We start from the raw sequence: 27,992 nt of genomic DNA, 5'->3' as shown, positions 1-27,992 counted from the left end.
ATCCTCATATGAACTACATCTACAACATTTGAGATGGCAAATTTTCAAACAAAATTTACATTCAAAGAAGCAAGAATAAAGCTTGTAACAATTACAACTTTTAAATCATAAACTTATGAACTACAAAACCCAAAAGGATTCACCAACTACTAGACCTAGGCTCTTGATACCACTTGAAGGAATTATTTTGAAAAACATGTTCATTTGAGCAACATCATATAGCATGCAATTAACAATTAAAGGCGGAATCATGCTTGTATGCACCCAAAAACAAAACATTACCATGAAATTCAAAGCCTAGTAGATTGGTGAACCAATTAATCAACTCAAAACAAAGTGAGTTGAAATTAATACCTTTGTAGATTCCTCTTTGCATAATCAAAGGCTAATCACCCAAAGAGATAGGGCCTTCATTCCTTGCTTCTTAGATCCATGGATTTGGATGGAAGAATAGGTTCTCCAAGTTCCCAAAATTGAGAACCTCTAAGTCTCTTCACCAAGGTTAGATTGTAGAAGAAATGAGTGACCTTGGAGTAGTAGGATTGCTAGATGTACCCTCCAAGGTGTTGGCCTCTTTAGAGAGAAAATGGAGAGACAATTCTCACCAATTTTCCCCAAAAATAAACCCTTTTAATCCTTAATGAATATTTGGCTATAAAGTCATTTATATAGTCACTTCTTTAAGTGACCTAAATAACCAAAACCCTAATTCATCACCATATGGCCGGCCACCTAAGGAATTTTGGGCTTTTGGGCTTTAATGAATCTTTATTCATTAAATTGTCATACAACTTAAGTTAATGGGCTTGACGTTCGAAGCCCATTGGGCCTTAAGGTCCAAAACTATCCCCGAGGTCTTTAACGAACTTATTCGTTTGATTAATTAACATATTAATTAATCTTTGCCATAAATAAATGATTAAACCATTTAATCATTCTTACTCATTTCCGTTTAATCTCCAATCTCTACCTTTTATGGTGTGCGATCCATTAGGTTCCTTTTAGCGAGGTAGTGGGCGATTAAAACCATTTTACATCGATTGTGAATTGAAACTATTTTCAATTCTCCCTTTAGTGATTACACACGTTTAGGGCTTCCACAAACCATGGTTGACGCCTAGCAGCATGTCATGGTTACCCAAGCTAATCAGAAAAGGTTAGAGAACCTATTCAGTTCGGGATTACAAATGCAATACGGTCTTTCTCTAATCTAATACTCTTGACCACATTGTTTGGTTTGATAGTTTATTTGTTCATGTCTACTATCCAATGTGAATCTTGTGCTTATATGATTTACTTGAATGTGATTTGGAACACATTCCCTAATCTCATTCATACTCTGGCCAGAGATTCTAAATCATATCATAGAGTATTCTCCCTCAACTGTTTGAAGGTTAGAGATCCCTTGTTGCGCATTCACTTGACCCCAACGATGCCGTGGACGCCCCGAGGGGGTGACTTTGACATAATCAAAGATCAAGGACTTAACCACAAGACAACTGTGATGCCTCAGGTCAAAGGACTACTTTGCATTATCCCAACCATGAGTTCTTATGTGACATGGAATATGAGAACTCTTCGTTGATCACGTTCAGTGTACTCATTCTCTATTGAGCACTTACGTACTTGTCTTGATGTCACACACACCAATGACTCGAGACTAATCACTCTCCCTGAGAGAAGACATAGTATGTACCGATCTTAACGGACTGTCTACGAAAGAATGGTCTCATGAATCTAACTTCATTAGATTACATTCTCCCAACCACATATTCCTTGGACTTTATCGTTTAAGCATATAACATTTATATGAGACGGCTCAAACAATAATCTTTGCCCTTTATATGTAAAACTAGATTAGTTTAACATGTGAAATGTCCGTAAAGTATCATCACATGATTGGCTTTAGGGCACATTTCCAACATCTAGGACACAAAACAAAAGCCTAGAACCCTTTTGAACCCTTGCCGCACCCCCCTTTGCATTTCCTCTTCCTTATTTCCTGTTTTTATGCTTTAAAACACCTTCCTTTTGTGTTTTAAACCCTAGCCGAATTTCCCTTGCCCTTTCCTTTAATTTTCTGATTTATTTCCTAATTCTAGAATCCTTAGACTTAATTTCTGATTACCTAATTAGCCTAGGGTTTTTAATTTCCTAATCCCTTTAAATAAACATGTTTGTGCAGCCACAAACATAGCCATTCATCCAGAAAATAATCCTTCACGCCAGAAACCATTCTCCATCTTCAACAGCCCCATTCCTTCACCATTCACCCAAATTTCTGCCACAAAACCACCCTAGCCGCACCACCCATCAACCCTAAACACTTCCATACATCCTCCATCCATTCTACATCATTCAAATACCCAAGAATCTGCCCATTCAGTGCCATTCACGCCAGAAACATCACCACTCTCTCTGCCGCACCTATCCTTCACCATTCACCATATTTTCTGACCAAAAACCACCCTAGCCGTCCCATACACCTATCCCAGCCATAAACCCATCGTTCTACACCATTCATAACCCCCAAAACTCACCCATTCGTGTGCAGCAGCAAGGAGAAAGAAGGAAGGACTCTTGGATGCTCAAGCTTCATCGTTGGTGCATTCTAGGTGTAATTCGTTTTATGATTTCAATGTTTAATTTCTTTTCCTTTTGTTTTGCTACGAACATGAGTGGCTAAACCCCTATTGGTTAGGGGTGATTTCGAAGCCATGACCATGTGTGCAATTTGAGTTGATAAATTCCAGTTATGAGTTCTTGAATCGTGAATGCAATTGGTTTAACTGTGCGAGTAATAACTTATTTTTGTTTGTTAATTAGGGGTCGACACTTAATTGGCTTGCATGAATATGTTGCTAGAATATAAGGTTGTTTCACATAATCGTCACACACTTATATTCATGTGTAGTGAAGGTCGCTAGTCACGATCGCGTTAAGTCCAATTCCTAGCATGAGTGACATGATGTCATAGTTGCAAGTGTTTTGTCAATGCTTATAGTTTTCATTGAACATAATGATCTTTGATTGTATCTTTATTATGATGTCATGTAGGGAACTTTTGAGGAATGCTTTGGGTTGTCGAATGATGTCATCCAATCCAATAACACAAGGAAAACTTGAGAATTAACTAGTGATGTCACGGTTAATTTGGGGCATTGTCATTCATAATTCAACGAAGGAATAACTGGAAATCGAGTCGTTTGCATACTTGTCATGTGTGGAGAAAGAGCCTCTAACTAATCCATCATCCATTTAAAATCCCAAAATCGTTTTCAATTCTGTTTTTACTTTGCAATCTGTTTTGTTAGTTATTTTCGTCCAAATCAAACCCCCATTTATTTTGGAGTCCTAGATTAGTTAGAGAGTGTTTTGGTTTATGTTTTTAAGTGTTTTGGTACAAGTTAAAACCCAAATTCGTCCAATTTGGTGCTTTGTGTTCAAAACTGCCCAGAAAGTGTTTTTAAGGCAGTTTTGAGTCTTTTGGTTGCTGTTTTGAGTTTTTGGTTTGTTTTAGTGTTTTAAACTTTAGTTTTGCATTCTTTGAGTCTAATCTAGTGTTTTAAACTTTGTTTTTACGTTTCTAAGTCAGTTTTCAAGTGTTTAGCAATCCCTCCTAATCCCCGGTCCAGAACGATCCCTACTTACATACTTTACTACAATTGACAAAAAGAGGGTTTAATTTGTGTGCTTATATATTTACGCATCAAATTTTGGCGCCGTTGCCGGGGATTAGCAAAATTGCTAATCCCTTGGATTGTTTTTGTTTCTTTTATTTCACTTTGTTTCTGACCTTGTTTAAGTTTCTGACCTTGCTTAAGTTTCTGACCTAATTTTGTTTCTTGTTTCTTAGGTACTAATGTATGACTAGAAGCTCTCAACCGATTCGTGCAAACATCTTGGATTTTGACGACGATTTTGAGAGGAAGTTGAGAAGAGCTAGAAACCAGCAAGAACATCATCCACCCAGTTCCGAATCTGACCTTGAAGAAAACGTACAAGAAGAGGAGGAGGAAGCCACGGCAGGGATATTTGAAGAAGTCCAAGGCATGGCCATGGACAATCGTACACTCAAGGAGCTTTCCGCCTCGGGTTTGGATAATGCCACACCCTTGTGCATCCAATACCCCGCGGCTGCCCAAGGTAAGACGGATGAGTTTGAATTAAAGTCAAGTGATAGGAGCATATTTATGCGCCTTAGTTAGCTAGTTCTTATGCATTGTTGTTATGTTTTCTTCGTCAAAGTAGTCTTTTAAGCTACTTTCATGTGTTTTCAGGGTTAAAGGACATCTTACACGAAATGATGCAATTTGGAGCTTTTGGAGCAAAAAGTGAGCTGGAATGTGGTGTATGCAAATATAGCACAAGGAATGGACGAGTTTGAAGGTCAAAGGAGCTTAAGAATGAAGAAATGAAAGTGATGAACTAAGAATTCGGAATTGGAAACCAAAGTTTCTAAAGTTGGAAGTTTCTATTCTTGGAGGTTTCCAATTTCGAGAGTTTCTATTCTCGGCTTTGGGCTTTTGGATGACCCATCTTTGCCTCTTGGACCTATGCCGCACCTAACCCTAACCCTAGCCCACTTAATCAGCCGCACCTAGGCCTTGTTCACATGAAAAAAATATGATTACTTACCCTAAGCCCATGCCGCACCTAATGTTCTAGAAACCCTAGTTTTTGGTGGATTTCCTAACCCTAGCCGCACCTAAACCCTAGCCCATTTGTCTAACCTGATTTCTTTAGGGTTTGGCTGCCTATATATATGTGTTTTACCTCCCTTGGCCGCACACCACCCTCTCCATATTCAGAAATTCGTCCAAAACCCTATTTCCCATCTTGCCGCACCTTTCCTTCATTCCAGCCGATTTCTACCACCATTCTTCATCTCCACACCTTCCACACAACACCCATACACCATCCCCAAGCCCTCCCACCACCATCACCACCTTGTGCAGCCACCATTGGAGGAGGAAGAAGTAGTGCCGTGCATTCCAAAGGAGGACGACACCTTGCACATGCAATCTGCCATTAGTGGAGTGTTTGGAGTTCTTTCTTCCTTTGTTTCTGTTTTCATGTTTAATTTAAATTGTTGCTCAATTATGTTAGACATGTGGAACTAATTTCTTTTTAGTTAGAGGTGAATTTGAAGCCATGGACATATGTTTTATATGATTTGATTTCTTCCAATTATGATTTCAGAAATTGTGAATGTGATTTACTTATCTATTTGATTGATAACTTGTTTATGTATGTGGGTTGAGGGTCGACACTTAATTTGCATGCCTAAACTTGATGCTAGGATATAAGGGAATTTCACCTAATCGTTATTAACTTATATTCATAAGTAGTGAAAGTCGCTAGTCACGATTGCGTTAAGTAAATCCTAGGCAAGAATAACATGCGTATCCCATAGTTATGAATGCCTCGTCAATGCGTATTCCATAGTTAGGGTCCTTGATAAGAATAATTTGGTTGTAATGCGTATTCCATTCAATTCAATGAATCTAGGGAAATCTGAGAATTAATTGGTGCAATCTAGTTAATTTGGGGCATTGTCATTCATGGTTTGTTGAAAGAGTAATTGGAGATCGAGTTGTATGCATATGTTCATGTGTGGATAAGGAACCCTCTAACTAGCTTCTCACCATTCTATTTAATCACAATCTGTGCTGCTTTACATTTGTTTTTAAAGTCTGAGTTTTAAAGTTTTAATTTCGTCAAAATCATTCCCCCATTTATTTTAAAGTGTTAGATTAGTTAGAAATCCATTTAGTTGTGTTTTTAAGTGTTTTGAGTCAAGTCATAGTCCAAATTCGTCCAAACTAGTGTTAGGTACTCAAAACTGCCCAGAAAGTGGTTTAAAGGCAGTTTTGAACCTTTTAGTTGCTGTTTTGAGTTTTTAGTTTGTTTAGGTGTTTTAAACCCTAGTTTTGCATTAATTGAGTCTAGTTTAGTGTTCTACATTATATTTTTATGTTCTTGAGTCAGTTTTACATTGATTAGCATCCCTAGTTAATCCCCGGTTAGAACGATCCCTATTTGCTCATATACTACAATTGTCATCCATAGGGTTTAATTTGTGTGTCAAGTTAATTTTCACATCATCAAGTTTGCTTCATCATATTCCTAAATACCATGGCTTGTCCATGGAAGATCCTAACAAACATTTGAAAGAATTTGAAGTAGTTTGCTCTAGTATGACTCCCGTCAATGTTGACGGAAATATTTTGAAGATGAAGGCTTTTCCATTCTCTTTGATGGATAAAGCCAAGGATTGGTTATATGAGTTAGCTCCCGGCACTGTCACTTCTTGGGAGAGTATGAAGAGAGCGTTCTTGGAGAAGTTCTTTCCAACTTCTCGCATCATCCTCCTACGCAAAAAGATAAGCGGAATTCAGCAAGAAGAAGGTGAGTCCTTCCCTACATATTATGAACGATTTAAATCACTTGTTACTTCTTGTCCACAGCATCAGATGAAGGAGGAGTTGCTTTTGCAATACTTCTACGAGGGTCTCCTACCTCTAGAACGTCAAATGCTTGATGCTTCGGCAGGGGGAGCATTGGTGGACAAAACACCCATGGCTGCCAAGGTCTTGATTGCTAATAGAGCGTTGAACGCTCAACAGTACGAGGGTGTAGGCCAAAGAGGACCCCCACGGCACCAAGTACATGAGGTAAGTGCAACTTCCGATCTTCATTCACAATTGGCTAATCTTACTTCTATTGTTTCGCAGATGGCCGAGGGAATGAAGATGCAAGGACCTGTGATATGTGGCGTATGTTCTATCCAAGGACATGTCTCCGAAAAGTGTCCTCAACTCATCGAGAATGGCGGATGGGAGAGTGCGAATGCCATTGGGTTTCAAAGCCAAAATCAGTCAAGGCATGATCCATACTCCAACACGTATAATCCGGGGTGGCGGGACCATCCAAACTTCAAATGGAGGGAGCCCCATCAACCTCAGAACCAAGGAGGCTTTAGGCAACAACCCCCGGGGTTCTTTCCCAAAACCTACGGCCCACCCCAAAATCAAGCCCAATCCGGCCCAAGTGCCTCAGGTACGTCTCTTGACAATGATGCACTTCTTAAGATACTAACTAAGTTGTCTAATGGACAGGAAGATCAAGCTAAGGCTATGCAAATCCAAGACAAAAGGGTGGATCAACTTGAGAAACAAATTGGGCAGATTGCCGAGTTTGTTGGGCAGTTTAGAGAACAAGGAAAGCTTCCTAGTTCAACCATTGCGAATCCAAAAGGAGGCTTTGAAACCGCAAATGCAATCATGCTAAGGAGTGGAAAAGAAGTTGGGGCAGGTTCTTCATCAAAAACAGGTCATAACGAGGATGAAATTTTGCAAATGGAAGAGGAGGAATCAAAGCAACCCACGGCAAGGGTGGTTCCACCTTTGCCGCAAGCCTCCAATGCCCCTAAACCTGCAAATTTGTCCAATAAGGTTAAGAATGTGTTAAATTCAAGTCCTACTAATGTTTTTCCTTTGAATGTCCCCTTTCCTAGTAGATTTTTGCAATCCAAGAACGAAGAGGAGGAAAAAGATGTTCTAGAGACGTTTAGAAAGGTGCATGTCAACATTCCCCTCCTTGATGCCATAAAGCAAATCCCGAAGTATGCCAAGTGTTTAAAGAAGCTTTGTACGACAAAGAAACGTGCCCGGGAGAAAGAAGTGGTACATGTAAGCAAGAATGTCTCCGCCATCTTGCAACGTAAACTACCCCCCAAATGCAAAGATCCGGGGAGCTTTACAATTCCATGTGTCATTGGTAATACCCGTTTCAAATCTGCCATGCTAGATTTAGGAGCATCTATTAATGTTATGCCATATTCTGTTTATGCATCTATGAATCTAGGAGCACTTAAACAGGATGGTGTAATAATACAATTGGCTGATAGATCTAACGCCTATCCAAAGGGAGTTTTGGAAGATGTTCTTGTGCAGGTTAATCATTTAGTCTTCCCGGCGGATTTCTATGTCCTCGAAATGGATGAATCGGACCATGCTCCTTCATTGCCCATTCTCCTTGGACGGCCTTTCATGAAAACGGCTCAAACCAAGATTGATGTAGCCAAAGGAGAAGTAACTATGGCATTTGGTGGTGATATGATTTGTTTTAAAATTCCTGAATCCATTGAGACTCCTAACGTTGTTCGTTCTTGTTGTGTTATTGATACGATAGAAAAGATAGGGACGGATCATTCAGCCCCTAACACAAAGGTTGCTTCAAGAACCATGCAAGATGAGGGAATTGGAGTGGAGCATGAGGACCCCACGGCCACTGCCCTTAAGATACCCCATGTGGCCGAGAATACCATGAGGAAAACAGTTCATGTTGCTGCCACTTCATCACAACACCAAGGTAAGGCACCTAGTCCAAATCCAATTCCCATTAAAATTAAGAGGTGGTTCCCTTCTATGGTGCAGGTACCCAAGCAAATCCCCGATGGTGGGCGCATGTACGTGAACCTTAGGCAACACAACGCACCCATCAACGAACATCACTATCCATTACCGTTCAAAGATGCAATGTATGAGAGTGCCGTGGGCTCCAATGGGGCATGATTGTGTTTTTCGTCCGGCTGCAAGACGTAAAAGAAAGCGCTACTTGGGAGGCAACCCATGCAATTCAACAAAGGAAGACCAAGGAATCACTCCAATTCCAGATTTGCGTTCCTAAACTCTTCCCTTTGTTATTTATTTCGAATCTGCCTATTTAGTTGTTTTAGTTGCTGTTTGTGTGTTTCTTTTTGTTTAGTGTGATTTTATGCTTGAAACATTGAGGACAATGTTTGATTTAAGTGTGGGGGGGTAACTAAGTGTTTTAGATGCAAATTCGTGGGATTTTATCACCCTAAACTTGAAGACTTGTTCCTTGCTGTTTTTAAGTGTTTTTGAGCAGTTTTGATGTGTTTTAATGTGTTTTGAAGTAAAAATCCGAAAATTACATAAAAATTTGAAAAATTTGTTTTAAAAACCCAAAAAGAGTTGTTTTTGTGTGTTTGTTTGTGTCTTAGGGTACCTTCCAACACAATGCTGAGGATTCGGTTTGTAATTACATGGCTGTTAAAGAGAGTGATTAACATGGATGAAAGTTTGATTTACTCTTTGTTTATGCTTAGTTGTGGTTATAACTTATGAATTCACATGCAATCATAAAGGAAAAATCAGTTTTTGTAACATGCTTGAAGGAAGGAACTCAAACTAACGCTACAACCTTGTTAGACTTGAGCCTAAACGTTTATTTGGAGAGTTAAAATCTGTGCATTCTTTGTTTTCTAAGTCGTTGCATGATCTCATTATTCCTTGCTTGGTTGCTACTTAGAAGGCGTTTCATCATTTAGTTCCAAATGCTAGAACTCATGCCCATTTCATTCAAAGCATGTCATTGAATTGCATAACACATATTCAAGATGAAGTTGTGTAGTGACCACCACCTTAGCCAAAAAGCCGTGTGCCCTACTCCATTATATGTTTAAGTTTAACCCCGTTGAGCCTTGTTTAGCCTTTTCTTTGTTAACCCACATTACCCTCACCTAGCCTAGATTAGGACTATCCATACCCTTGTTCTTGAAGCATAGTAAAGCATGATTCAAATTGAATTCCTTTTGATTTACGTTGGTAGAAAATAAGTGTGGGGGAAGTGTTTTTCATGAGGAATTGTGTGCCATAGGCACTGTCACAGCCCGTCCCAAAGTTTTACACTCGTGATTGTAAATTGACGGAATTGCCCTTAAACGTGATTAAGATATGTGAATTATATATTGGTGAAATATATGTTCCAAAGTTATTTGGAGATGGAATTTTGTGATTTGGGGTTAGGTAGGACCACACACCTCAAATCCCTCCATATTTCCCGTACCCTGTCTCTCTCTCTCCTCCCTCACAATCTCTCATTCTCTGTCTCTCTTCCTCTCCTTCGAACTCATACGGACCACCACAAAACCACCCTAAACTTCCACCAACGACAGAGTTAAGACCACCATCAAACTCCTGGAACCTCCACGATCACGATGGTATCCATTTCAGGTAAGTTTTGCTTCGGAAAACCCTAGTTTCAAAGTTCCCGTGAAATGGTACTGTTCATGATCTTCTAAATGATTACGTTTTAGGCTAAAACAAGATCACAGCGAGCTTAGTGAGGTCCCAAGGAAGCTCGGAGTGCTTCGTTGGAAGTTTTTGGACGTAAGAACACGGAGATCGACAAGTTCAAAGTTTGGCCGGAACTTTCGAGGCATTTTCCGGCGAATCCCCAGCGAGTTAGGAGTCGAGGTAGGTATCAATCTCTTCTTCTCGTCAAGTACTACAACTTTCCTTTTTGTTTCACTCAATTTCGTTGAGTATTGAAGAAGTTATACTCATTTGAAAAATACCCAGTTTCCGGCGACCTCCGAGGCTTTCGAGGCAGTTTCCGGCCAAACCACGGCGAACTAGGTGTTGTGCAAGGTATCATTCTCTTTGTCTCTTCAAGGGCTACAACCTTCGTTTTTGAATCACTTGATTTCGTTGCGAAATGACAAAGTTATGGCAATTTGAAAAACGGCCGCCGGAAAAACCAGTCCGGCGACCCAAGGAAGAAGAAGGTGCGCGTGGGGGCGCGTGGACCCGTGCCTTCCTTGGCGCGTGGGGGCGCGTGCTACAGTAAAAAATTAATCTAAAAATATGTCGACATCCGTGACGTCGAGTAGATCACCGTGGTATATTCATATACCCAATTTGAGCAATATATGAGGAGTTATTAGCTAAGAGTGGGATTATGCGTTAAATAATGTTAATTTGGTTACTTCTCGTATAGGCGAGGATTATACGGACGTTGGGCATGGCTAAGGGAGGCTCAGGGACCTTCGACACGTCGATGTATTCTGTGAGTGGGCAGTTTTGTTTTCCGTATATATATATACTTGACGTTTCCCAGAAATTGAATTGAAATGAAAATATGTTTAAAATGAAATGCATATGAGTTATGTGGAAAAACGGGAAGTGAAATACCATGCATAGAATTGATATGAAAAGTATATAGAAATGTGAGTTGAAATGCCATGCATGAATTGATTTATGATGCATATGTATGAAATGGTGCGGTGGACGCACATGTGAGTATTTATTTCTGTTATGATGATGTTGATGTATATTGAGCTCAAATCCTGCACCATAGTTTAGTGCTTATAGTATTCACCGCATCGCACGCTCGTCTTGGATCCAAGTAGATGCTAGTCGTACAGTCCACGCGGAGTGGGTACGACAGGCCAGTCGCGAGAGTGTTAGTGAGATTCCGACTGGTGGGTGACCTTAGATTATGTGCACAGATGATTTATGAGAAGCACTAGAGCGTAACTTATGTGCAGAAGGCCGTACAGGTCACGCGGAGTGACTCCGGCTGAGTGTGAGAGTGATAGATTTTGAGCTCTAGGTTCAACCGGGCTAATAGAGGGCCTCCGGTTGATTACTTTATTGCACCTGATATGATTTATGTTGATGCATTCATACCTTATTACTGTTGAGATGATGTGGCATGGCATAATTAATATGAGAAATGTTGAGATGATGTGGCATGGCATAATTATGATGAAAATGTTGAGTTAATGAATTGAAGTATTGAGAATATATATATGTATATTTATATTTTATATTTCTGGGAAAGTATACAGGTTTTACGGAGAGGGGTTACAACGTTTTGAGAAATGTTTGGATTTGGAAAAGAATTGTTTTACTGACCCACTCAATTTTGGTTTTGCGCCCCTCCAGGTTCAAGAATCACAAAGGTGTGGTGACTACGAGGAATTCGACGGTGTTCTGACAGATTGGACAAAATTAGGACTCACCTTCGGGTGTATCAACTTATAAATTGTATAATTAAAGCTTCCGTACTGTGCAAATGGTTACGTCACTCTCACGTGACGGCCAACATGCCCTCCTTCGGGACGGGGTGTGTCAGTTGGTATCAGAGCATGGTTGCAATCTTGGACATCTAGAGAAGTTCTATTGAATTCTGTCAGAACTACACCGCCTCGTAGCAAGCCACTTAGTTAGAGGAATTTAGTCTCCCTAATATAGCGGTTTAGGGAAAACTATTATTATGGTGATTCAGTCTATTATAAAAAGGGACATTTTAAGACGGATTATGAGTCGAATTGAATCACCTTATGAAATGATGAACCTAATGGAGCGAAGTAACGGTTTAACCGTTTGGAAAAGAAGTTTCGGATTATGCAAGTCAGAGGAATCTTCCATCTGACAGGGGGTCGAGACGACTACCTGGTTTTGGGTATGAATTTGTATCCTGGTGGAAACAGGATTGTTAATTTTTGTTACCAGAGGAATCAGCCGATTTAAAATTGTTTAAGGACTTGTTTAAGGAAAAGTTTATCCCTCCGACATTTATCGATGGTAGTAAACAAGAGTTTACAAATACGAGAGAAGGAAGGTGATGATCGAGGGATATTATAGAAAGTTTTCAGACTTGCCTCGTTCCATCCAGATATTGTTGTTAATTTGGTGGAGGTGTTATGTTGTTTTAAGCTGGGTGGAAAAAGGGAAGTGGTATTTTGGGTGACCACTATCCATTGTACTTCTTACCAGGAATATACGAGATGTTGTTGAGTCTTGAGGACTCTGAGAACATGAGCAACGAGAATAAAGAAGAATAAGAGATGAATGGGAATCAAAATAAGACGATGAAGTTAATGATTCGTTATATCAAGAATATTAAAGGATTCAGAGCTTCAAAAGAAGTGAAGCTAGAGCTATGTCTCCCAGCTGAGGTTTTAATGTCGCTGGTCAGAGTAAAAGTGATGGATATACTGGTAATCCCAGATATTTGAGACAAGGTGTCTCGAGTAAAGGAATTGTATCTTGTGCAGCAGGTACAAAATTAACACTTTGAGAAATGTGAAATTAATGAATGTGTTTATGTGAACAGAGGGGACACAGAATTGTGAATCGTCCCTAGAATCAGTTGTACTCAACAATTTTCCATGATATCATAGTGTCGATTCAGCAGAGTTATGGACTTAGTAGTTGGTCGGATTGACCGTGAGTACAGAGAGATTTGATGAGTTATATGTTCAGCCGTACAGACCATGAGAAATGGATTCGACTGACACATGAGAAATTGGTGAGTTATAGGTTCGGCCGTACCGACCACGCGGAGTGGATCCGGCCGACGTATTATTGAGATAAGAGTTGAATCAGCCGTATTGATCATTCTAGTTGACTTCGGCTGATATATTTCTTATTATGTATGTTATATCTTTGAGAGTGGTTGCCTACTTATCGAGACAACGATGATTTATCAGTATTGCGGGCTGCAGACCGTAATATTAATAACTCATTCGTGGATTCGTTAAGCAAGCAAACCGGTAGGTTGTTTTATGTTAGTGTTGTACTTATTTAGAATGTTTAGTAATAGAGTATGTATTGGGTCAGTTAATTTTATTCCATTAGATTGATTGTTTATAGTTGTGACTAGATGGAATGTTACGGGAAACCAGTTACTTTCCATCGAGTTGATTAATTAGAGGTTACTTTGGTGGGCATACAAAGTGAAATGAGTTCAGCCATTATTTATGCTGTGAGAGCAAAGAGATTGTTTTCGAAAGGCTGTTAAAAATACTTAGCTCATGTGGTGCTAAATGATGTTGTTTGGAGTAGTGTGAATAATGTCGAAAGGGTTAGACTTTTCTTGATGTCTTCCCTGAAAGTATACCTGGATTGTCTTTAGGCAGAGATATGAGGTTCACTATTGATTTGTTGCCAGGTATAAATTTATGTTAAAGATTGGTTCATGATGAGTTAAGGGAATTGGAAATTCAGTTGAGAGAATTGGTTGCTAAAAGTTTTATTCAACCTAGTACAACACTGTTGAGGAGCACCAGTTTGTTGGTGAGAAAGGAAATGGACTTAGAGATTGTTCATTGATTATAGATAATGGAATCGGGTAACGAATGAGAACCGTTATCCATTGTGGTGTATTGACGCTCATTTGATCAGTTCAAAGGTGCTTGTATATTTTCAAAGATTGACTTGAGGTCTGTTTATTATCAATTGAAGATTATGAGTAACGTTGTTCCTAAGATTGTTTTTCTGGACTCGTTATAGTCTTTATAAAGTTTGGTGATGCTATATGGATACTCATGCTGTTTTATGAGTTGATGGATGAAGTATTCCAATAATGCCTTCATAATTGATATCATTTTCATTGAAGATATTCTGGCATATTCTGAGCCAGAGCAGAGCATGTAAACGTATTAAGTCGGTGAAGCAAAGATTGAGAGAACGTTGGTTGTATGCTAAGTTTAGCAAAGGCTAAAGTTAAATGAATCAAGTGGCATTCTGAGAATTGTTATATATTCTTAAGGTATTCAAGTGAATCCTTAAAAGATAGCAGAAATTGAGAATTTGGAACAACCACGAGTCGTAATTGAGATTTGGAATTTCTTAACTTACCAGGCTATCTTGGATGGTTGTGAAAGATTTTTCAGTCATTGCTTTGTCATTGACGAGACTGTTGAGAAAAAGAGTTATGCATGAGTGGGAAGGAAATTGTGAGTAAGGGATTCAACAACTAAAGTATTTCCTCACTCATACACGTATTTTAGTAATCCTAGAAGATAGTGGTAATCATAAATTTTTAGTGATGTTTCTTGAATGGTATTGGAGGCATGTTGATGCAAATGTTAGGGTGATTGTATATGTTTCACGACAAATGGAACCTCATGAGATGAATTACCCTACTGGTGATTTGGAAGTCACGATTATCATCCTTGCTGTGAAGTTATGGAGACATTATATGTTGATAAGAATGCAAGATTTTACAAATCAAAAGAGTCTCCAATATTTGTTTACTCGGAAGGATTTTGATATGAGGCAACAAAGGTGGATTGAATTACTTAGTGATTATGATTGTACGATCAGGGTGATCGTGAATTGTTGTAGCTGAAGCACTTGATGAGAAGACTCCAGTAAGAATTAATGCTTGGTACGCTTGCCAAGATTATCTTCTTGTGGATTGGAAATCAACTGAAGTAAAGTTGAGAATTGGAGATTGAGAAGAAGCTCTACTTGCTAATTTTCAAGTTAGGCATTTTTGGTAAGGTCGTACTCGAGACTCAAATGCTTGACGAAGAAATTTAAGAATTAACCAAGGCAGAGAAAGAAGGGAAAAAGAATGAGTACATGATTCGTGAATCAAATGGTATGTGGATACAAGAAAACAAAAAGTATGTGCCTAATGCTGAGGATTTGAAGCAAGCAAATTTTGGACGAAGTATACTGTTCAGTTTCTGCAATATTCCGAAAGTAATAAGATTTATCATACCATTCGACATTTTTATTGGTCAGCAGATTGAGGCAGAAAGAAATAAACCTTTGGATTGAGACAGCTATTTTCTGTTTCGAAACGGAAATGGAAAGATATTACTTTGGACTATGTGTACAAGTTTCCTTGTACATAGGATGGTTATGATCGAATTTGAGGTGTTGATTGGTCAATGTACCAAGTTAGTACATTTACTCCAGTGTTGAGCAACAATACTTATTTGTTTTATGGAAAAGAGAATTGGATTACAGAACTGCTGAGTTCTTAAGTATGTTGGGTGCACAATTTCCGAAATAACGCCATAAAGTCCATGAAATGTGTCATGTGAGTCGGTTTTTGTTGACTTGTGAATGGAATGTTTCTGGGTAGAGAAAGATTCGATCACGAAAGAGTTTTAGTAGGCCCTGAGACTATGGATGAGTCTCCTCAAAGTATTCAGGTGATTACGTTAACCTGAAGTAACCAGGAATGACAAAAGAGATCAACAGATGGATATGCCACTAATCGAGTATATAAGGTAAATGGTTTTATATTTTCGAAGTGTTCACCATAGAAAAGTATAATTTGGATTGGAAAAAGAAGGTCCTGAGAATTAAGACAGATTAAGTGGTAAAAGCTTTGTGAAGGAAATCATTCAGTAGAAAATTATGTTGGAGAAAGAGAATCAGATGAGAGAGATTTACCCGAGGACATTTTATGAGTATTGGTGGATTATGATTGTATGAAATTTCGGGGACGAAATTTTATAAGGTGGGTAGATTGTCACAGCCCGTCCCAAAGTTTTACACTCGTGATTGTAAATTGACGGAATTGCCCTTAAACGTGATTAAGATATGTGAATTATATATTGGTGAAATATATGTTCCTAAGTTATTTGGAGATGGAATTTTGTGATTTGGGGTTAGGTAGGACCACACACCTCAAATCCCTCCATATTTCCCGTACCCTGTCTCTCTCTCTCCTCCCTCACAATCTCTCATTCTCTGTCTCTCTTCCTCTCCTTCAAACTCATACGGACCACCACAAAACCACCCTAAACTTCCACCAACGACAGAGTTAAGACCACCATCAAACTCCTGGAACCTCCACGATCACGATGGTATCCATTTCAGGTAAGTTTTGCTTCGGAAAACCCTAGTTTCAAAGTTCCCGTGAAATGGTACTGTTCATGATCTTCTAAATGATTACGTTTTAGGCTAAAACAAGATCACAGCGAGCTTAGTGAGGTCCCAAGGAAGCTCGGAGTGCTTCGTTGGAAGTTTTTGGACGTAAGAACACGGAGATCGACAAGTTCAAAGTTTGGCCGGAACTTTCGAGGCATTTTCCGGCGAATCCCCGGCGAGTTAGGAGTTGAGGTAGGTATCAATCTCTTCGTCTCGTCAAGTACTACAACTTTCCTTTTTGTTTCACTCAATTTCGTTGAGTATTGAAGAAGTTATACTCATTTGAAAAATACCCAGTTTCCGGCGACCTCCGAGGCTTTCGAGGCAGTTTCCGGCCAAACCACGGCGAACTAGGTGTTGTGCAAGGTATCATTCTCTTTGTCTCTTCAAGGGCTACAACCTTCGTTTTTGAATCACTTGATTGCGTTGAGAAATGACAAAGTTATGGCAATTTGAAAAACGGCCGCCGGAAAAACCAGTCCGGCGACCCAAGGAAGAAGAAGGTGCGCGTGGGGGCGCGTGGACCCGTGCCTTCCTTGGCGCGTGGGGGCGCGTGCTACAGTAAAAAATTAATCTAAAAATATGTCGACATCCGTGACGTCGAGTAGATCACCGTGGTATATTCATATACCCAATTTGAGCAATATATGAGGAGTTATTAGCTAAGAGTGGGATTATGCGTTAAATAATGTTAATTTGGTTACTTCTCGTATAGGCGAGGATTATACGGACGTTGGGCATGGCTAAGGGAGGCTCAGGGACCTTCGACACGTCGATGTATTCTGTGAGTGGGCAGTTTTGTTTTCCGTATATATATATACTTGACGTTTCCCAGAAATTGAATTGAAATGAAAATATGTTTAAAATGAAATGCATATGAGTTATGTGGAAAAACGGGAAGTGAAATACCATGCATAGAATTGATATGAAAAGTATATAGAAATGTGAGTTGAAATGCCATGCATGAATTGATTTATGATGCATATGTATGAAATGGTGCGGTGGACGCACATGTGAGTATTTATTTCTGTTATGATGATGTTGATGTATATTGAGCTCAAATCCTGCACCATAGTTTAGTGCTTATAGTATTCACCGCATCGCACGCTCGTCTTGGATCCAAGTAGATGCTAGTCGTACAGTCCACGCGGAGTGGGTACGACAGGCCAGTCGCGAGAGTGTTAGTGAGATTCCGACTGGTGGGTGACCTTAGATTATGTGCACAGATGATTTATGAGAAGCACTAGAGCGTAACTTATGTGCAGAAGGCCGTACAGGTCACGCGGAGTGACTCCGGCTGAGTGTGAGAGTGATAGATTTTGAGCTCTAGGTTCAACCGGGCTAATAGAGGGCCTCCGGTTGATTACTTTATTGCACCTGATATGATTTATGTTGATGCATTCATACCTTATTACTGTTGAGATGATGTGGCATGGCATAATTAATATGAGAAATGTTGAGATGATGTGGCATGGCATAATTATGATGAAAATGTTGAGTTAATGAATTGAAGTATTGAGAATATATATATGTATATTTATATTTTATATTTCTGGGAAAGTATACAGGTTTTACGGAGAGGGGTTACAACGTTTTGAGAAATGTTTGGATTTGGAAAAGAATTGTTTTACTGACCCACTCAATTTTGGTTTTGCGCCCCTCCAGGTTCAAGAATCACAAAGGTGTGGTGACTACGAGGAATTCGACGGTGTTCTGACAGATTGGACAAAATTAGGACTCACCTTCGGGTGTATCAACTTATAAATTGTATAATTAAAGCTTCCGTACTGTGCAAATGGTTACGTCACTCTCACGTGACGGCCAGCAAGCCCTCCTTCGGGACGGGGTGTGTCAGGCACGGCAAAGAAAAGAAAAGAAAAAAAAATTTCGTGGAAAAAGAAAAATTGAAGAAAAAAAATATATGAAAAGTTTGAAAAAAAGAGTTGAAAAGTTGAGAAAAAGAGTTCCAAAGTATTGTTTGTTGAAGTAAGGGTCCAAAACAATGAATTCGGCCCTAAAGAGTTGTTTAAGTCTTCCCCTTGTGTTTTAAAGTTAATTTCTGCAATCTAAGTGAATTCTAAGTCTCAATTTCATTGCTTTGCTTACTATTGTTTGAAGAACGTTTGTTTTCCCTATCCTTTCCTTGTTAACCAACACCCCAAGCCCCATTACAACCCTTAACTTCTATCTTGAGTGTTAGGTGTTTCAATTTGTGGAGTTTGAATTTGGTATGAGCATATGGTGTCACTGGTTCTCGCATCTAAGTAGTAGCATTCCATTCATGAGATCATATCTAAACATGCTTCTTAACTCTAGAAATTGCGTTCTTTGTGATACATATATGTGAGCATTCGTTTTCATATCTACATCAATCTTCTCACATATGACTAGTGTAGGGTGTGGAGTTAGAAAATCTGAGTGAAAATAGAGTGTATATCTTGTAAGGAATTGAGGGAATTCTCTAAGGCATGTTACTACATTCAAAGCATTGTTTTAATTGATTACTTGTGAACTAGTAAGTGGTGGCTTTAATTAAGTATGTGGTTGTGTAAAGATGACTCAAATCTGTGGGGATAACAATCTTTAACATGTCATGTGCATTGGAAATCCCTGAGGCAAACGTTGGAAGGTTTAGGTTTTGTTTTGGTTAGTTTGTTTCGTTTTGTTTCCTTTCTTTTGTTTGTTTTGCTCGAGGACTAGCAAAAGCTAAGTGTGGGGGAATTTGATAGGAGCATATTTATGCGCCTTAATTAGCTAGTTCTTATGCATTTCCATGGTGTTTTCTTAGTTAAAGTAGTCTTTTAAGCTAGTTTTATGTGTTTTCAGGTTTTAAGGCCAAAGGATGCAAGAAGATGCATTTTGGAGCTTTTTGGAGCAAAATTGGGCTTGGAATGATTATCACATAATTGGAGCCAAGGTTTGGACGAATTTGAAGACTTGAAGATGATGATTCCTACTTGAACAAGGTTTCCTAGTTGAAGTAGGAAAGTGCTTACATGAGGGAGATTCCTAATCGACGAAGGATTCCTAATCAACGAAGGATTCCTAATTGAAGATGGATTCCTAATCACATGAGGATTCCTAATTGAAGATGGATTCCTAATCACATGAGGATTCCTAGAAGAACAAGGATTCCTCCTCCAACAAGGATTCCTACTTGAAGTAGGAAAGTTAAGCCAAGGTTTCCTACTTTGGTTTGATTTTTCCTAATTGTCCCTAAAAGTTCCAGCAATTATGAAGACTTTCTAAGCATTCTAGGACACAAAACAAAAGCCTAGAACCCTTTTGAACCCTTGCCGCACCCCCCTTTGCATTTCCTCTTCCTTATTTCCTGTTTTTATGCTTTAAAACACCTTCCTTTTGTGTTTTAAACCCTAGCCGAATTTCCCTTGCCCTTTCCTTTAATTTTCTGATTTATTTCCTAATTCTAGAATCCTTAGACTTAATTTCTGATTACCTAATTAGCCTAGGGTTTTTAATTTCCTAATCCCTTTAAATAAACATGTTTGTGCAGCCACAAACATAGCCATTCATCCAGAAAATAATCCTTCACGCCAGAAACCATTCTCCATCTTCAACAGCCCCATTCCTTCACCATTCACCCAAATTTCTGCCACAAAACCACCCTAGCCGCACCACCCATCAACCCTAAACACTTCCATACATCCTCCATCCATTCTACATCATTCAAATACCCAAGAATCTGCCCATTCAGTGCCATTCACGCCAGAAACATCACCACTCTCTCTGCCGCACCTATCCTTCACCATTCACCATATTTTCTGACCAAAAACCACCCTAGCCGTCCCATACACCTATCCCAGCCATAAACCCATCGTTCTACACCATTCATAACCCCCAAAACTCACCCATTCGTGTGCAGCAGCAAGGAGAAAGAAGGAAGGACTCTTGGATGCTCAAGCTTCATCGTTGGTGCATTCTAGGTGTAATTCGTTTTATGATTTCAATGTTTAATTTCTTTTCCTTTTGTTTTGCTACGAACATGAGTGGCTAAACCCCTATTGGTTAGGGGTGATTTCGAAGCCATGACTATGTGTGCAATTTGAGTTGATAAATTCCAGTTATGAGTTCTTGAATCGTGAATGCAATTGGTTTAACTGTGCGAGTAATAACTTATTTGTGTTTGTTAATTAGGGGTCGACACTTAATTGGCTTGCATGAATATGTTGCTAGAATATAAGGTTGTTTCACATAATCGTCACACACTTATATTCATGTGTAGTGAAGGTTGCTAGTCACGATCGCGTTAAGTCCAATTCCTAGCATGAGTGACATGATGTCATAGTTGCAAGTGTTTTGTCAATGCTTATAGTTTTCATTGAACGTAATGATCTTTGATTGTATCTTTATTATGATGTCATGTAGGGAACTTTTGAGGAATGCTTTGGGTTGTCGAATGATGTCATCCAATCCAATAACACAAGGAAAACTTGAGAATTAACTAGTGATGTCACGGTTAATTTGGGGCATTGTCATTCATAATTCAACGAAGGAATAACTGGAAATCGAGTCGTTTGCATACTTGTCATGTGTGGAGAAAGAGCCTCTAACTAATCCATCATCCATTTAAAATCCCAAAATCGTTTTCAATTCTGTTTTTACTTTGCAATCTGTTTTGTTAGTTATTTTCGTCCAAATCAAACCCCCATTTATTTTGGAGTCCTAGATTAGTTAGAGAGTGTTTTGGTTTATGTTTTTAAGTGTTTTGGTACAAGTTAAAACCCAAATTCGTCCAATTTGGTGCTTTGTGTTCAAAACTGCCCAGAAAGTGTTTTTAAGGCAGTTTTGAGTCTTTTGGTTGCTGTTTTGAGTTTTTGGTTTGTTTTAGTGTTTTAAACTTTAGTTTTGCGTTCTTTGAGTCTAATCTAGTGTTTTAAACTTTGTTTTTACGTTTCTAAGTCAGTTTTCAAGTGTTTAGCAATCCCTCCTAATCCCCGGTCCAGAACGATCCCTACTTACATACTTTACTACAATTGACAAAAAGAGGGTTTAATTTGTGTGCTTATATATTTACGCATCAATCTGCCTTCGTCTTCTGGGGCGGCACCGCGTAGTGAAGCTCCAACTGATCAACCTCCGATACCTCCTCCTTTCGTGGCCCCGCTGACTGCTGAAGCTCCGCCGACTACTGAAGCATCACCTGACCAATGAATGCTATTAGTTCACACATCATTGTAAAATATTTTTAAGTTAATGTTTTTATTTTTTCTTTTATTTTTTTTTTATTTTTTTTTTATGTAAATTAATGTAGAAAGACTTTGGTTAACCTTCCCCCACACTTAAACTAAATAACACAAACTTACAGAAATTAACCAAATAACACAACTAACTAAACAAAACAAAATGAAAGCAGTAAAGATAAGGGTGTAAGAATTCAAATCTGATTTGGTTAGCGATTCCAAAGTCTCCCTTCGTTGAATGCTTGGGTTGCCTCCCAAGAAGCGCTTGATTTAACGTCTTTAGCAGGACGAATCTTTCCTTTAAACTCCCATCGGCTCCAAAGCATGGAATTTATCTTTTAATGGGAAGTGATACTTGAAATGATTCGGCAATGGTTTAAATTCAAGAGTGGGTGCCTGAATCATCAAAATCAGAAAAATGTTAGTATAAATAAAAATTAAAATTGGAGAAGATGGCTTACTTTCTTTTTCCGACACAAACTCAATGACAAACATCACATCTTTGAACATTTCTGGGATTTTGAACTTGGCCAGGTTTACTATGATGGTTGTGGCTTGTCCCGGGTCATCAAACTCAACTGCTTTGGGCTTGATTGTCTCATGCACAGCCCCTTGGATGAATTCTTGATATGCTTCAACCACTTCATTTTCTTGAATCCCTTTTCTTGGTGTGCAAGGTTCTTTGAACGTTTCAATACCATCGGGAACTTGTTTTGGTGCACCAAGAATTGGGATATCACTTTGCACCTTTGGAAGAGCTTCCACAATGTCTTTTTCACTCTCTTTGATATTTGGAATCAAAAACCTGCAAGGACAAAGGACATTTGGTGGAATAATGTTAGAATGAAGTGAATTTAGAACTTCCTCACCTAAGTTGGATGACATATGGATTTGAGGAGCTTGCAGCAAGAATTCTTCTAAACTGCCCAGGTAGTCCTCCTCCTCTTCTGCTTGCAGCAGTGATGTGAGAATTACTTGACACACAAATTAAACCCTATTTGTGAAAATTGTAGTAATGATGTAAGTAGGGATCGTTCTAACCGGGGATTAACTAGGGGTGCTAAACACTTGACTCAAATAAATAAAACTAACTTTTAAAACACTAAGACAAACCAAAAGACTCAAAACAAGTTCAAAAGACTCCAAATACTTAAAAGCATAAAATAAGATAGATTTGAACGACTAAGACTTTAACAAAATATGGGGAGGGGGAATTGAGTTGTTTTTGACGAGATTAAATTAAATGGACAGATTATAATTAAGGGCAAAATGTAAATATGAATGCGATGAAAAATATGGATGATGGAATAGCTTAAGGGGTTCTTCTCCACTTCTGTCACACTTGCAATACAAGATCGATTCTCAGTTAGTCTTTCGATAAATTATGAAACTCAACACCCTAGGTTAATTAGGTCCGCTTAAATTAACCGTCAAGTTCTCCTTAAGTTAATGAATTGGATGGGTTTGCGCAACGCAATTCACAACATTCTCCAAAAGTCCTTTACGTGAAAAGCACAATAAAGATACAATCAAAGATCATTAAGCATCATGAAAACTATAAGTGTTGACGAGGCATTCATTACTATGAAAAGCATGAAACTAGTGCCAAGAATTCATTTAACGCGATTGTTTATAAGCAACCTCCACTACTTGTGAATATAAGTTCATAACGATTAGATGAAACTCACTTATATTCTAGCGTCATATTTATGCATGAAAATTAAGCGTGCACTCTCAATAAACATACATAAATAAGTTATCAATCAAATGGTTAAACAAATTGAATCCACAACTTATGAAATTCCAACCAAAGGTAATCAATTCATATTGCAAGCATAAACATAGTTTCGAATCACCCCCTAGCTAAAGGGTTTAGTTCCTCATACTTGCAATTAAACAAAAACAATTGATATTAAACATAGAGAAACAAAGTAGAAAACACCTAGAATGCTCCAACAACTCCAATGGAATGGCTAGCACAACCCCAAGCACTCCTCCTTCTTTGCAAGCCTTGGAACTAATGGAAATGTGTATGAATTTCTGTGTGTCTTCCTTGAAGGCTGAATGGTGCTTATATAGAGGTTGGAAATGAAAAGAATTGTAAGGCAATGTACATGACAACTCACGGCAAAGAAGAAAGGATGCTGCCAGCTTTGTTTTTGCATGTGTGTGTGCTGTTTTTGTGCTCTTTCCACCTAGAAACAATCATTCCAAAGCCACCCAAAGTTATAAGTGGAAGACCAACCAGAAATCCACCTCATAGTGGTCCAATTTCTGCCATTCCTTGCTGTCCATTCACTACCAAAGTAGTAGAAATCTGCCAACTCCATTCCATTGCTGTGTGTGTGTGTTTGTGTTGTCATCATCACTTCCCACTCTTCCATGCTTTAATTTCTGATTCCTTGCTGCCCATGTGGTGTTTGTGTTGCTGTTTTCTTTCCTTCTTGTTGCCCATGTGGTGTTTATACTTGCACATGCATGTTCTTCATCCATTTAGCTAGCAATAAACACATTTTCTGCCATCACATGGCAGCTATGATGTTTGAAGTTGTAGGCCAACACTTTGCACACACACATGTAGATTTCTAGCCCATTGAATCATCAAATTCGTCTATCCTCATGTCTCCATGTTTGCACCATCCAAACTTGGCCCAAAAATGCTCCAAAGTGCTCCAAAATGCATCTTCTTGCATCCTTGGCCCATAGAACCTACAAACACACAAAAATGGCTTAAACTACTAACATAACTAAGAACTAAGAACATAAATGCACGAAAACAAACATACTAAGTCTCATAAATATGCTCCTATCAAATTCCCCCACACTTAGCTTTTGCTAGTCCTCGAGCAAAACAAAGAAACAAAACATAAGAACAAAACAAAACCTAAACCTTCCAACATTTACCTTAGGGATTTTCAATGCAACATGACATGCAAAAGATCATCATAACCACATATTTTGGCCTTCCCTACCCTTGAGCACATACTTAATCATAGTCACCACATACTAGTTCACATATAACCAATTAAAACGATGTTTTGAATGTAGTAACATGCCTTAGAGAATTTGCTCAATTCCTTACAAGATACACTCTTATTTTCACTCTGAATTTCTGACTACACACCCTACACTAGGTGTATGTGAGAAGATTGATGTAAACATGAAAACGAACACTCACATATGTTTAAAGCAAAGAAAGCAATTTCTGGAGTTATTAAGCATGTATAGATATGATCTCATGACTGGAATGCTACTACTTAGATGCGAGAACCAGGGACACCATATGCTCGTACCAATCCCAAACTCCACATATTGAAACACATAACACTCAAGATTGAAGTTAAGGGTTGTAACGGGGTTAGGGGTGATTGGCTAACAATGAAAGGTAAGGAAACAAACGTTTTTAAAGCATAATAAGCAAAGTAATGAAATTGATGCTTAGAATTCCCTTTGAATGCAGCAACTAACTTTAAACACAATGGGTTATTCATTCAACTTTTTAGGGCCGATTTCAACTATAAACAACACTTGTGAGCCTTTCCTCACTTATTTCAAACTCTTTTTCTTTTTTTTTTTTTTTTTTTTTTCTTTTTCTTTTCTAACCCGTGCCTTATTACTTTTTGGCACACAAAACACAAAAATCTCATTCCCCCACACTTTTTTTCTGCATAAGGACAATCAAAAGGAATTCATTTTAAGTCATGCTTCATTATGCTTTAAAAACAAGGGTATGGATAGTCCTAATCTAGGCTAGGTAAGGGAAATGTGGTTTAACAAAGAAAACAGGCTAAACAAGGCTCAACGGGATTAAACTTAAACAAATATGCACGGGATAAGCTTTTTGGCTCTAGTTCACTACACAACTTCATCTTGAATATGTGTTATGCAAATCAATGTCATGCTTTGAATGGAACGGGCATAAGTTCTAGTATTTGGAACTAAATGATGAAACACCTTCTAAGTAGCAACCAAGCAAAGAATGATGAGATCATGCAACGACTTTAGAAAACAAAAATGCACAGATTAATAACTCTCCAAAGAACGTATTAGGCTCAAGTCTCTCAAGGTTGTAGTGTTAGTTTGAGTTCCTTCCTTCAAGGATGTTACAAAAACTGATTTTTTTTTTCTTTGTGATTACATGTGAATTCGTAAACTATAACTATAACCAAGCATAAATCAAGAGTATATCAAACTTCCATCCATGTTTATAACTTTCTTTAACAGTCATGCAATTAAAAACCAAATCCTCATTATTTGTGTTGGAAGGTACCCTAAGACACAAACAAACACACAAAAACAACTCTTTTTGGCTTTTTCAAAACAATTTTTTTCAAATTTTTGTCAAATTTTCGGATTTTTATGTCAAAACATACTAACATGCTTAAAAACACACTAAAAACACTTAAAACAGCAAGAAACAACATTGTAAGTGATAGGTGAATAAAATCCCACGAAAATCATGCAACAGCAACTTGTTTACCCCCCCACACTTATATCTAACATTGTCCTTAATGTTTCAAACATAAACTCACACAAAAGCAAACAAACAAACAACGAGGAAACATGATAAACATGGCCAAGTAAAAGCAACAGAGAGGAGGGTTAAAGAACGCAAACACCTGGTTTTGGAGTCGGAAATTCCTAGGTCTTCTTTATTTCCATGGGTTGCCTCCATCACTAATGAGAACTCTAGGCATGCCAAACCTAGCAAAGATATTAGTTTTCACAAAATCTGCAACAACCTTTGAATCGTTAGTCCGAGTGGCTTTGGCTTCCACCCATTTGGAAACATAATCAACAGCTAGCAAGATATAAGTGAAACCAAAAGATGGAGGGAAAGGACCCATGAAATCTATACTCCAATGTCAGAAAACACTATAATGCAAATAAAAATAAAATAAATAAATAATAAGAAACAAAATAAAGCAATTGGACTGAAAACTTCCCTAGTTTGCAGTAAAACCAAGCGATGACCCCCCAAGCTAAAATTCTGCAATCAACTTCAAGGGTGGAAATAACCAAAAATTCCTGCAAAGAAAAGAAATAATTCAGTTAAGTAACGCAAGAAAATGTAAAAAAAAAAAAATTGCAAACAAAAAATTGAAAATCACGATAAAAGACAATGAATAGAACTAATAAGTGATCATTGGTCATGCTTGTTGACTTTCCACAGCTTTCCTCTTGAACGGGGTGACACTTAGCTTTTTACTTGCAAGTGATAATTTGATGATATTGTACGGCGAAGCTTTGCTCTTTGGTGATGTTGCAGTTCCTTATTTGTTCTCCAAGCAGATGTGGCAGCTTCTCTAGTTCTTCAGCTCGGACTCCTTCCGCTGGGATGATTGTGCAAGCTGCATTCTTCTCTGCTTGTTTCTTCTGTACGTTGTCTCCACATGCTGTTGGTATCATTTTCGCTTGCCTTATCTGTTCTTCAGGTAGATGTGGCAGCTTCTTTGGAAGTACATCAGCAGTGGAAGACGAGTACTCGAGAGCAATTTCTCCATGTCCTGCAGGTTAGAACAAAGACAAGGAAAAGGACATGGAGAATGCATGATATGAGATACTCTTGCTTTCAACCTTTATGATATGAAATACTTTTGCTCTGGATGGGCTGTTTGCAGGGGTATCCCAGGGAATGAGGAATACAGTGTGACTCGAGAGGGTTCTTTGGGAATGCATTCTCGGAGATGAAAAAGTGCTGAGAGGGTGTGCCTTTGCTGTGGAAGGCGAAGGTAAATACTTATAGGACTTTTCTTCACAACCGGAACTATTCTCTCACTCATTGTCGGCAGCCGGTGGATGGATGAATAGTACAAATTACGCGCTTTCTGACAAAGCTGCCCGTAATTTCCGCAAAGCTGCCAGTTGCATGTGACGAGTGACGACACGTCTGGACAAATTGATCTTTTGAAATCCGGGGTTCGGCTCGTGGTTTCTGAGCAAGCCCATTTTTTTGAGAAATGAAACGCCTCTTTTGAGAAAAGAATCCGGCTTTTGAGAAAAGAATCAGGCGTTTGAGAAATGAGCCCCGACTCTTCGATTTGCGAGAGGACGCTTCTCTGAAGAGCGCCTCTCCGATTTCTTCTTTTTATAGAGGCGCTAATTTTGTTCCACAACACACTTGAGCTCCCTCTTGTAAACACTCCCTCTTGTAAACTTCCAAAATCTTAATCAGTCCGACTCTCTTCTTTCTTCACCAGATGAGCAACTGATGTCCATCAAGGTAAGTGAACCATGGTATGCTGATTTGGTGAATTATTTGGTGTCTAAACATGTTCCTAGTGAATTACTTAAACAC

At 38.7% G+C, this 27,992-nt stretch overlaps 2 long non-coding RNA genes across 2 annotated transcripts in view; both read left to right on the top strand.

Moving 5' to 3' along the window:
• LOC139192162 (uncharacterized) overlaps nt 1-11,907 on the top strand; it is a 51,184-nt gene extending 39,277 nt beyond the window's left edge. The window contains exons 3-5 of the long non-coding RNA XR_011576084.1: nt 10,392-10,460; nt 10,810-10,878; nt 11,760-11,907. This is a non-coding gene — a long non-coding RNA (uncharacterized lncRNA). The remainder of the gene's footprint in view (nt 1-10,391; nt 10,461-10,809; nt 10,879-11,759) is intronic.
• A 4,365-nt stretch (nt 11,908-16,272) lies between these two features.
• On the top strand, nt 16,273-18,306 carry LOC139192161 (uncharacterized). The gene is made up of 5 exons (XR_011576081.1): nt 16,273-16,442; nt 16,526-16,685; nt 16,791-16,859; nt 17,209-17,277; nt 18,159-18,306. It is a non-coding gene; the product is annotated as an uncharacterized lncRNA (long non-coding RNA).
• Nucleotides 18,307-27,992: the final 9,686 nt, after the last annotated feature.

This window comes from Malus domestica, chromosome 15 (assembly GCF_042453785.1).
Source record: "Malus domestica chromosome 15, GDT2T_hap1".
NCBI lineage: Eukaryota > Viridiplantae > Streptophyta > Magnoliopsida > Rosales > Rosaceae > Malus > Malus domestica.
The sequence above is the reverse complement of the archived record's forward strand: the minus strand, read 5'-3'. Positions and strand labels throughout refer to the sequence as shown.